Source organism: Canis lupus, chromosome 18 (assembly GCF_003254725.2).
Source record: "Canis lupus dingo isolate Sandy chromosome 18, ASM325472v2, whole genome shotgun sequence".
NCBI lineage: Eukaryota > Metazoa > Chordata > Mammalia > Carnivora > Canidae > Canis > Canis lupus.
The window spans coordinates 782,966-794,038 of record NC_064260.1 but is presented as its reverse complement, the minus strand read 5'-3'; the positions used below and the strand labels follow the sequence as shown (position 1 = coordinate 794,038).

Sequence of the window (11,073 nt, the reverse complement as noted above, 5' to 3'; positions counted from 1 at the left end):
CTAGCATCACACTTGCCAAATAGGGTTCTGTATCAGCTTCAAAAGCAGAATCAGGCAAACAAATGCACGCGCACACACACACACACACACACACACACACTCAGGCTTCTTGCCTGGAAACAAGCCCGCGATGGTATCGTGGTAAGCCAAAGCCGGGGCAGCACAAAGGCAGAGGGGTAAGATATGCTCTCAGCAATGACTGGGAGGTGGCCCCCTCCAGCCACCTTCAGGCTTGTAAGAGGCTGGGGCAGGGGCTCCATGGATCTCCCCTCTGCCTGGTATTGAAGAAAATCATGCTGGGCGCTGGCAGGAGTCATGATGTCAGAGAAAAAGAGGCTGTTAAGATACCAAAACGTCAACATTCAAATAAGGGAGGCAGATCCTGCAGGAGGAGCTGTCCTGTCTGGCCACAGAAGGACGCAGAGGGCAGTGAAAGTGCCCCGTGCCGACAAACAGGAAGGCAGACAGGACTCGGGGTGCCGGCTGTGCATTCCCGCCTTCTCCTAGGAGCTCCGTAAGCACCGATAAGAACATTGATATGAAACATCATCTTTGTCTCAACTATTAATAGGTTGGGGCCGAATTCAAGAAAAGATTGTGAAATTGAACATTAAGGTGGGCAGATTTACCTCCAATGAAGAAAGTACTTTTCCAAAAAACATCAGCAGGAGCAAGCTTCGTGGCCCAGGACAAGCAGACAATCAATGATGGGAGAATTATAAAATGCCAGATGACCTGGGAGGTGGTTGAAATGTCCTGTCCCCGGTGCCAGCTGTAAGTGTGAGTGTGTTGTTCAGCAACGTCCTGAGCATAACAGCGCAAAGCAATCCGTTTTCAAGACCTCTGCCGACTCAAGGACTGCACGTCCAAGAGTCCTTCAAAGAGTGGGGATGGAAGGCACACCCAGACTTGGAGGGGAGGGGCGTTATCTTACCTATGGCTGGATTCCTCCACTGAAGTCTCAGACGCGCAAGGAATAAAAGAGAAGAGGAGCTCTCGCGTGCTGCTCCTTCAGCTACTGGATCCTCAGCTATTCACCCAGAAACCCCGTGTTCTATCCTAAAGTGTTTGCACGCGTGGCGGTGAGCCAAGGTAAGACCGAAGCATCTAGGCAGGCGATTGTGATCTCAAAACCTAGAAGAGAGAATCATCCGAAAAAGAGCGTGTTGACACTAAAAGCCAAATTCGCTTGGTTTTTAGAGAGGCCGGTAAGGTTCGGGACTTGGATCTGAGATCCAGGTGACAGATGTCATTAGTGTGCACCCAGTCAGGCTGGGAGTCCTGGGACCTGCACATGGTCCAGAGACTATCCACTCCCCTGATCTTATTCGAAAGATCCTAGGATTGAATATGTTCGCGCATTAGCTCCGGTTGCTGTCAATGGGGGTACAAATGAAGTCTTCAACCACTGAGGGAGCTGACAGGTCTCTTATCCAAGTCTTTCTAGACTTAATTTCTAGATTATCTTTCCAATAATCTCGTTCATCAGTGGAAATGTGGTTACTGATCGTTTATCAAGTGACTGACAATTGGAGCCTCCCCAGGGCGTCAGGAGCAGGGGAAACGAGGGTGAATGTGTGAGGACTCTCAAACGGGGAAAGCTGACCGCTCACGCGGGTGAGTGCCCTGAGGTCTTGTGGTTTATGATGTCACACCAGTCGCTATTTTTGAGTTCCTCAGAATATGTCCACAGACGGGAAGGTGGCAAATAGACCGACCGCTTGAAATAATAGTGTTTGAAAATCAATCAGATCAAAAGAACTTAAAATAAGTGAACTGGGAGCTAAAATCTAAACCCCAGCATTTTTATGTCAACATTCCTGTTTGTGTGCTAAAATAAACACTTGCATGTGATTTCGGGGAAGTGATTAGCTTCCCTTGTAGTTGGGAGTTTAAGTTCTCTCAAATCAACATCTAAATGCCTGTGATATTTTGGAGGATGTGAAAGTAAGAGTCTCTTTGGCTGGAGATGTTTTAGGTCATCAATCGGAGCTTAGTTTTTTCAGTGACATAGACATTATTCATTTCCTGCCAGAATTTAACCCTGTATGCTGAGACTATACTCTCTTGTCGCTGGTCGGTAGGATCTCTTTTCCTTCTTCTTATTCTTCTTTCCTTTCTTCTTCTGCCTCTTCTTCTTATTCTTCTACTGCTTCTTCTCCTTATTCTACTCCTCCTCCTCCTCCTCTTCCTCCTCCTCTTTCTTCTTCTTCTTCTCCTTCTTCTTCTTCTTCTTCTTCTTCTTCTTCTTCTTCTTCTTCTTCTTCTTCTTCTTCTTCTCTTCTTCTTCTTTCTTCTTCTTCTTTCCCCTGAAGACTGAATCCTGTTTTGGTTTAGAATATCAATATATCCAAATTAAATATATTCACATATTGAGATGCTCTTGCCACGTGACCTGTGATCTGATCAGTGACACAGGTAGACGCAGGCAGCATGCACTGTTGTACCTACCTATCCCTTTGTAGGGAAGGAAAACTTTTCCCTTCTCCCCTTTAGGTTCTTTGGTTGGCCTACTAATTATATCCATGCAAGGCAGATTACCAGGAGAAAGAGAAATTAAAATGTGTACCTATGGGAGCCCCACAAAGATACGAGAAGCTCCCAGATAGTCAGGTATTTGAGGCTTATGTGCCATCGTGAGACAAGAAGGGGTAGGGTCTGGGGCGTCAAAGGGGACAAAGGCATTTCACAGGAAGATGGGAAGAGCAAATGCTTGGTAAACAAATGTTTTCCATGCCATGCAGATAAGTGTTTCTTAGGGAGAAATTCTCTCCAGATTGATTATTTAAGTCTTTTAGGCAGTTGAGGGGAGGCCAAAAGCTTTTCTGGAGTCTACTGGGTCTTGATTGTCTTCAACGCAAAATAATCCAGACACCAAAGTGTCACATTCTGGGGTCATGAGTTCTCCCCACCCCTTTCTTCCTTCAAGTGTCTAGAACACACTTCTCACAGTCATTTGGTGTTCAGAAGGAAGAAGGCCGTACACATATCTTGGCAGAGCACGGAGATAAGAAGTGCCCATCACCTTGATGTCATCATCAGCCCACTTTTTTTATTATTAAATAAATTTGACATGTCACTTTGTGTAGGTTTGAGGTATACGGTGTATTATGTTGGCACATTGATATGTCACAGTACGACAGACTCTACAGTGACGTGTGCCACATCACGTAAGTATAGCACAATATTATTGTCTATATTTATTATGTTGTACATTAGATCTAGATGGCTTGTGTGCTACTTGCTACCACTTTGTACTCCGTATCGTGGTAACCAGCATTTTACTGTCTTTTACAAGTTTACCTTTTTAAGATTCTACTCATGTATAAGACCTGGACTCCCAGCACAGTGACTTCTGGCAGCAGGAGGTGATGAATCTTTGTGTTTAGATTTTGTTAGTCAGATGTTTTGTTTTCTTTTGCTTTAGTGTTTGTTTTGTTTTTTGTTTTTTGTTTTTTTTCAGATGGACTCATTCCTAAAGGATACACATGGTTATATAATTATTGCTTGGCTGCACATTAACAGTTATGTAATAATTAAGTAATGGATGTTAGCTCACACAGATAGCAGTTGTTTTGATGCTTCATGATATATTGAGGCCATGTGAAGATACAGGATACAAGCTTGAGTTTTTCTCAGAAATATTATCAAACATCAGAACAAGAGTCCCTCATGAATCACATCACGTAATTTATTTAACAGCTCTGTGCTTGATTTTCTTAACCATAATATTTGAATATTAATATGACCATATGATATTCTGATTTTAAAGGATATTGCAAAGTACGTGGACCATAACGAGGTGTCCAGTGATTATGGGTTCCTTATCCTCCTATCTTTCCCATCACAATTTATTCATTACAATCTATCACATGAACTAAGTGTCAAACTAAGCTACAGAGAATCTTTTGCAACTTGAGAGCTCAGAACAAAATGTTAAAGTCACCAGTCACCAATCTCTAATGGATAGTACATGCCACTCATAAAATGCATTCATGCACAAATGTTTGCTTTCACACACATGTGCGCACACATCTGTTGTTCGGACATAGTTTCTATTCACAAGATCAGCAAAGACACACAGTAGAGCAGAGGTGGTGTCAGCCACACTGGTCACAGAAATGGCAATATTCTGAAAAATTTAGGAAGCCTGCATATCATGCAGTTCACACTATATAAGTCTTCGATCGGTTTGCTTCTCATACCGAGTTTCTGCGACATCGGTATATGAACATCAAAGGAAGGTGAGCACATCCCAATAGTCAGCACCATTCAGCTCAGGGCTGTGTAGGGGGGTGGTTTGTTTCAAAGAAGTTCTACATAAAATTCTTTACACATCTTCCTGCAAGCACTTCATTAAACAATTCTTCATTTAGCGTGATTGTGTAACCACTTTCCATGCCCTTTCAACTCCAATACTAAAACCCAAAAATGACATTTGTACACTTCTTCTTATTCTTTTATCTACTTTTTCTCCATATTATGGCAATAGTAAACATCACTTATTGATTCAATCACATAGCGCCCTATATAAACATAAAAGATTTTCCTTCAGTGATCAATTATTAAATCGTTATAATATGAAAATGTTGAATTTACTACGGTGACTTTTATCACAACTTCCTATTACCATAACTGATAGCTACCGCTGATTGTTACATAGCCCTTCAGTAAGATGGTGATTTAGAAAGTTAATTTTCTTGGGATGATAAGCGTCTTCGGTAAGATCGTACAAGTAGGAGAGAAAAGAATTAAAGTAAAAACCTTGACTCTTCTTCTCTTAATCTTATGATATTTGGAAGAAACTTGGAAATCTGGAAGAATCTGTTTGGGCTTCATTTATCAGTATTAAAATACATGAACTTTTCTTGATTTCATAAATCTAAAATTTAAACTAATTTCAAGTGATTATATCCCCCGAAAAGAGAACTTGAGAGATTTTTTAATGTAGAAAAATGTTTACATGCCAACTCTAATGAGGCTTGCCTTAATTGAGAAAGCAAACCTCCTCGTGTGTTCTGTTTATTCACTAAGTCGGGAAAGACAACAAACACCTACGTTCCTAAAAAAACACAAAGAGAAACTTAACAAATGTAAATCAGAAACAAGATTCCTGTTAACATGCTCTCCAGGGTCAGGCATGTTCTCACTCCAATCTAGAGGTGCGTCAACCCTCGACAGTGAACCACATCCAATGTGGTCTAGAGCTGCCAATTTACACGTGTTTCTGGAAGCCCTGGAAACTTCTAGGGCTACAGGTACAAATGAATAGCAGATATTTCAGCTGCATTTCCATGAATGATAAGCTTTTCTTTTTTTTTTTTTTTTTTTTTTTTTTTTTTATGATAAGCTTTTCGAAATTACCCAAAACTTGAATGGAAACCCCACCTCCGCCACAAGCTCTGTGGTTTCATGAAATCGCCTTATCCATCTTGGATAGAGTGTCCCCCAATAGTGCAATAGTACTGGCACCTGGAGGGGTTGTATGAGGGGGAGAAAGAAGGTGAGCAGAGCATGTGACTCACATCAGATGCCTAATATTCCATCATTACATATCTAGGTGTTTTTAGCATTCAGTGAGGAATACTCTGGTTGTTCTACTTCGGGGTGAGTTTACAACTGCTGAGGTCCAGGATGGGATGTAAATGGCCCCTCAGGTCTTCATGTCAAAGACATTGGTGTTTTGGTTTAATGTTAGTCATGGGCAGCGGTTTCTGTTTAGCTCATAGTTGTAAGACCCAACTCTCAGATCTGTCTCTGACATATAGTTGGTTTTCAATAAATATTTGATGAGTAAATGACAACCCTCTCTTCCTAGAGGAATGCCATTTTATAATGTTTCACATGTCCCTATTTATATATTGATATATAAGACAGGTATGCCTCCCTTCCTTGGCCTGGCATTTATCTTCCTGGAGAAAAGAAACCCACTTTGCAGCAAACACATTTGCTCTTTCCAAGGTAAATTAGCCTTTTTATCAGGCTAGATAAAACATGATTTAAGAAGGTAGAACAATAGCTGGGTGTATTTCCCTTCTGGAGCACATTATCGTGGATGATTTCCCCCATCAGTTACCATTTCAAATAGTAGATGAAAGTGCCATTCCTGGAAGTATATAAAAGGCACAATAAAATGAATCACAACCAAGCTTAAAAGCATTTTTGAAGGCAGAAATTAAAATAAAGTGTAGATTCTTCACCAGAAGCAAGGAATAATTTAGGTCCATTTGCATTCTCTGGTTTGTAACTAAATTAACTTCACATATTAGGTGTGACTCAGCCTGCTTATCATTGTCATTGATATTGAAAGAACAACAGAACATTGTCAACTGGCTGAATAAAGTGGTGACATGAACAAAAGCAGGAAAACAAGTTTCAAGTCCAGTCCCCTCTTCAGAAGATATTTGTTATGCACTTTTCCTACATCGCTGACTCCAGTATTGCTGTTTGGAGGATGAAATAAATATTACAGAGTTACAGAGTCCAACACAGACCTCTTTTAATCAGCTCATTTCCAGAGAAGCTAAGAAAAAAGAAAAGGCAGAGATTTAACCTGACTTTCCCAGTTCTTGATAATAAATTATTTTGTCCTACTTGGTTGGACTTAATCATTTACTTTGTCCCCAGTTTCACCCCTCTCCTGTTCCAGAACAAATTCCATCCTTGATGAGCTCAGAGCAGCCACTGGACAGACAGAAGCTAGAAACTTCCAGAAAGGCAGAAACTGAGCCCAGGGAGCGCAAATGCTTCCCAAATCCCCCAGGTGGGCACTGGCTGTCCTGGGACTGAGTCCTTTCTGGCACCCAGACATCCCAGGGCGTGGACCTGTCCTCCAGCCCCTTCCTCTTGCCTGGAACTCTCAGGGATGACTGTCCAGAGCCTAGATGAAGTCAGAGCGTGGGCACAGGCACTGGCCCATCACAGCTGTGCGAGCAAGTCAGTTCCACGCCCCTGAGCCAGACTGGTAGGGTCTTTTGGGGACCTTCCTTTGTGACCCTTTCTGCCGACAGCATGATGATGAAATCAGACTCCAGCTCTCACAGTAAACACCACATCGTGACCAGAAGGGCCTTCCTCATGTTCTCAAACTGTCTAAAGATACGTGTTCTGTGCTTTTCTTTTGTCTTTTTGTTTTCAGGTCATTTGTGAAATGCAATAGAATGAATTACTAGAATGTTTTAAAGAACTTAAAAGACATACACAAACTATGCCTTCATAGTTTTACAACGTGGTTCAAGAAAAATATGCTTACTTTTTGTTAAATATAATCCAACCAAGTATAATAGAAACTAAAAAGAACTACATAAATGAGAAGAATCACAAGAATTACACACTTTGTTCCTCGAAAATATGCTTATAAGTGATCAATAAAGTGTATGAACCCTCATATCTTCCTATGATTGTTCAGTAGTAACTAAACAAAAATTATAATTGCAATTTTGATTTCCTGTATCAATGCATATAGGTGAGTTTCCAACAAATACTTATACATCAATATTTAAATTTTTAAGGTGACAGATGAACTTTTTCTTTGTTAACCAATCTTATCCAGTTTGGATTCACAACATGCTTTTGACACATGCAATAAACACCTAAATTGTTTATCTTTTATTATAATCAAACTTTTGGTACAGAAACCACTCTTTCAGAAGTATGGTAATAGGAATGGAAGAAGGAACAAAATTTAAAGCAATTTCTGTAAGTCTAGGATCTTTATTTTTAACTTTAATCCAAAATGAATCAAAGGATGCTTCAAAAGGAAACAAAGAAATTTTCAAAATTTCAAAATACTTCAGTGAATTCAAACAAAGTATTCTGTATAATTATAGCTAAGTTTAAATAATCATTCAATGAAAGAAATGGATTCTGTATCATTGAAAGATCATTTAAATGTAACCACAATTTTTCATTTATAAATTTAAGTATAAAACTACAATTTCCTGTCCACAGATCTTTCATTGGAAAATAATTTTCAAAACATTTTATCAAATTTATAAAGTGTTTCTCGATAATTTCCCATAAATACTCAACATGAAGATCATCATTTAGTTGATCCAGAATTGTTTACATCCAAGAACTTGTAATCATTTGTAGAAATTCTGTTCTTCAAAAGTCTGAAATTTTGCTTTTTAATTGTATCTTTAATTGAAATATATTTCATTCCTTCCTGTCATGGGTATATTCAGATTATTAAAACTGCCAAAGATATAAAACACGCAGGTCTTGCTATTCAGTCTACTTGTTTTTACTCATTTCTTATCTCAGAGCACTGATAGGCCATTCAGTAGTGTACACATTCACAGATAAATAAATCTTAAAAAAAAAAAAAATGGGGCACTTACGTGGCTCAGTTGGTTGAGCAGCTGACTCTTGATTCCAGCTGAGGTCATGGTCTCAGGGCTGTGGGACGGAGGCCTGCCGAAGGGCTGCAGGGAGTCTGCTCTGCTTCTATCTCCCTCTCCCTTTGTCCCTCCCTCTGCTTGCATATATGCTCTCTCTCTCAAATAAATAAATAAATCTTTAAGAAAAAAAATATTCTCAACTGAATTTTTACCAATGATCTCTATCAGGCCTCAGCCTTCATAATGGTTATTCATAATCAGTGCCTACATTATCAAAGATGAATGCAATAATCTAAAATTCAATGCATTGGATGGTATGGTATACAAGTCACAGATTTCGCCATGACACCATGCACACTTCAGCTCACCTCACTTGGCCTGGGGAGGCAAGGCCTTCTCCGTGACAGGATTACTCGATTCACATTTTGAGGGTAGCTCCATAATCTGGGTGAACACCCAGAACGTTTTTGTCAACATATCCGTGTAATTTCAACAATTGTCTGCACAGCGCTTAAACTCCAAACCACATTTGATGATAGTATAATATTTTGTAGTTTATGTAGTTTAGAGCTAGTTGTGTTTGTCAGAATCAAAGCATAAAAAAAAAAAAAAAACATCAATTTTCTTTTATTTTGCCGTCAAGTTCAAATAACACATACACCATGAGAAGTACCATGTCAGCAATATCTGCGCGTTCCGAGGCCTCCTTGGTAGTGATGGGGCTGCCTGGTGCGGAGGCCCACCCAGCTCTTCCCTGATGTGGTCTTTCACTGATGTGTTGGCGACTCTGTGGGTGAAGCGAGTACATTATAGGAAAGAAACCCTATGTAAGACCCTCTAAAGTGCCAGTCTTTAGATGTGAAATGTTGAACAGCTGCTCTGTTAACTCTTTAATGTAATCTTCTTTCTTTCTAATAAATCTTTGGCTTTGATCTTTTTTCCTGTGTGCTGTAGTTGTAAATGCTGTTTGCATGTTGATGGCTCCCTGCTTCATTAGACAGTGTATCTCCCAAAATAACGCACCTTGCTTTTAGCACTTGACCCTCAATTATGGTTTCAAAACAAAACTCAGATCATGATGAATCATACCTGCTAAATAACAGTAATAAAGGTAGTAAAAAAGAAAAGTTAACCTAACTGCATTTCAAATGAATATATAACTGAACTCTAGAGGGTGGGGAAAACAGAGTATATGTTGACTTGGATACTCTGAGTCTAAAGACAAAAGAACTACGTAGAAATACTATTCTCTTGTTAGTAAATTTACCTCCTAAGAGGGTGTAGGTTGCTAACACTACATGCTAAGATTGAATGACTAGGTAAATATATCGAGGGTGATGAGAGTCAGGTTTTTTTTTTTTTTTAAGATTTTATTTAATCATTTGAGAGAGAGAGAGAGAGAAAGAGAGAATGAGCAGTGGGGAGGGGCAAAGGGAGAGGGAAAAGCAGACTCCTCACTAGCAGGGAGCCCGATGCCAGGCTCCATCGCAGGTATCTGGGATAATGACCTGAGCCTAAGGCAGAGCTGAACCAGCTGAGTCACCCAGGCACCCTGATGTCAGGTTTCTGATGGTCAAAGAAGTTGCAGATTTGCAAGAAGGAAGGCCTGGGGTGTGGGGTTGGCATCAGAAAGAGAGGGTAACAAGAATGACAGCAGACAGGTGTGCATGTGTGGGCAGGTACACACAAGCTAGAGAAAAGCCATCATGTCCACAGGCCCTACCCACACTCAAAGGGAAGAGATTATATGGATGTTCATTCCCAGGAGTGGGGATCTTGGGGCTTATCTTAGAAATCTGTCTGCCACAAGGATAGCCTCAAAGAAACTTGAGTTCCCATACTTAACGGTAATGTGTGGACAGCTTGCTCCTTGAAATCAGAAATAAGACGAAAATGCCCATACAAATAGAACAGCCACCTAAATTAAAATTTTTATCGGAGTTCGCAGTCAGTGCTATAAGACAAGAAACAGAAATTTGATTTATAAGGATCTTAAATGAAGAAATAAAAATGTTATTCAATTTATAGCCAAATAGCATGAAACACAGTCTTAAAGATTTTTGGATAAACAATGAGGATTCATATGTGAAACTAACCGTGTCACTAGATTCAGCCATCTGATTAAAGATCAGTAATTAAAAAAAATTAAAAGAAAAAGAAATCAGGAATTATAAATTACCTTTTTATACAGTACAGTTTACAACTGCATCAAGAAACATCACATTCCCAGGAATAAAAAGGCAGAAAAGATTCAAGATTTCTGCACAGAAAAATGCACAAGATTATCGAGGAAATTGAGAAGCTGTTTCTAACATCTCATGTGAAAATGAAAAAAAAAAAAAAAAAACAAAAACAAACCAAACAACCCAACAACTCAAAAACCAAAATTAACCAAATCCATATTGAAGATGAATAATGCTAGAGTGCCTACAGTCCCTAATTTCAAGGTGCTTCTCAAAATGACATTAGTCAAAGCAGTGTCATGTTGGACTATTGATAGCAAATCATTATTGATAACAATAGTGATTTTATTAATGACATTGTAACATTTCTGAGCAGGAGAGCAAATAATCTGTTTAATAGATGGTGATGAATCAGGTGGGTAACAATATGAAAATAGTAATTTGACCTTGACACCAACCTGAGATGAGCTACACAGTGCCATCATACACAGAGCATACATGTAAATGTTTATTTTCTAGAAGATAAAGTTCCCAGAAGGTAGCTTCTT

The 11,073-nt window shown here is 39.6% G+C and overlaps 1 long non-coding RNA gene across 1 annotated transcript; it reads left to right on the top strand.

Annotated features, from left to right (window-relative positions):
- Positions 1-349: 349 nt before the first annotated feature.
- On the top strand, positions 350-9,279 carry LOC112661490 (uncharacterized). The gene is made up of 2 exons (XR_003137741.2): positions 350-1,092; positions 6,270-9,279. It is a non-coding gene; the product is annotated as an uncharacterized LOC112661490 (long non-coding RNA).
- The last annotated feature ends 1,794 nt before the right edge of the window (positions 9,280-11,073 follow it).